Below are 1,008 nucleotides of genomic sequence, written 5' to 3' on the forward strand. Positions count from 1 at the left end.
TTTGCTTGTGACATTTACATTAATTTGGTGGAAGTTTGTTAAAACGTAGAACAAATTTACCCAGAAATAACACATTATTAAACTTGTAATTATCAAAACGGATGGTAACGTCTTGTGGTGTATTGGGAATGGTGTATGTTAAATTGTTAAACATCCGATTTCCGAATCAATTTAATTATTGACAGTATTAGAAATTATATCTTATTCGTCCTACAGCAAAATATGCAAAAATAAATTTCCAAATATTTCATTTTTATTATTTAAATATTTTATTCTTTTGTGGTCTTAAATTCATATTTTAAAAATTTCTACTAATTATAGATTATTACTAGTATGTGCTTAGAGTGGCCCAAAACTAATGACGATTTAAAMWTTTTTTTATTAATTTATTTTCGTACTTGGTAAACAAACAAACCTTTTTCGCATAAACAAATTACTTTAGAAAAAAATCATTAATACCATCAAGAACGATAAATATTTGATCGTTTTTCAAGAATCAAATTTTTCGAAATTTCTTTTAGTTTTCGAGTTTTGCAAATTGTTTTTTTTTAAGTAGCAACCCTCAAACCTTTTTTACAAAAGCTATGATCTAAGAATTACAACTATTTACATTTTATTCAATTTTTATCGAAAAAAAATTACATATAAAACACAATTTTATTTATAAACACGATCACATTTTTATGCACTCCATTATTTTTTGAAAGCAAATGATTTAAAAAACCTCTTGATTCCATAATTTTTGTTCACCTAGTATTTACGATGTATAAATAGTTGTATAGTTTAAATATACCATTTTTTTTGGAAATAAATTAAAAATTAATTCTGAAAATAGTGTTTTTATAAAATTGTGTGTTTTAGCATGTTTTGGGAACAGTATACTTAAAATATTGCAAATTTTGTATTTCTTTTCAATTGTAATATAAGATGTAACAGAAACTGTGTAAGAAAATGAAACTTTTCATTCTTACGTCGTAAGAGTGGCCAAATATGTTAGTTAAAATTACA

Source organism: Tribolium madens, unplaced genomic scaffold (genome assembly GCF_015345945.1).
Source record: "Tribolium madens isolate multiple individuals breed KSU strain unplaced genomic scaffold, Tmad_KSU_1.1 Scaffold_3;HRSCAF=73;Tcas5.2_LG2, whole genome shotgun sequence".
Classification (NCBI taxonomy): domain Eukaryota; kingdom Metazoa; phylum Arthropoda; class Insecta; order Coleoptera; family Tenebrionidae; genus Tribolium; species Tribolium madens.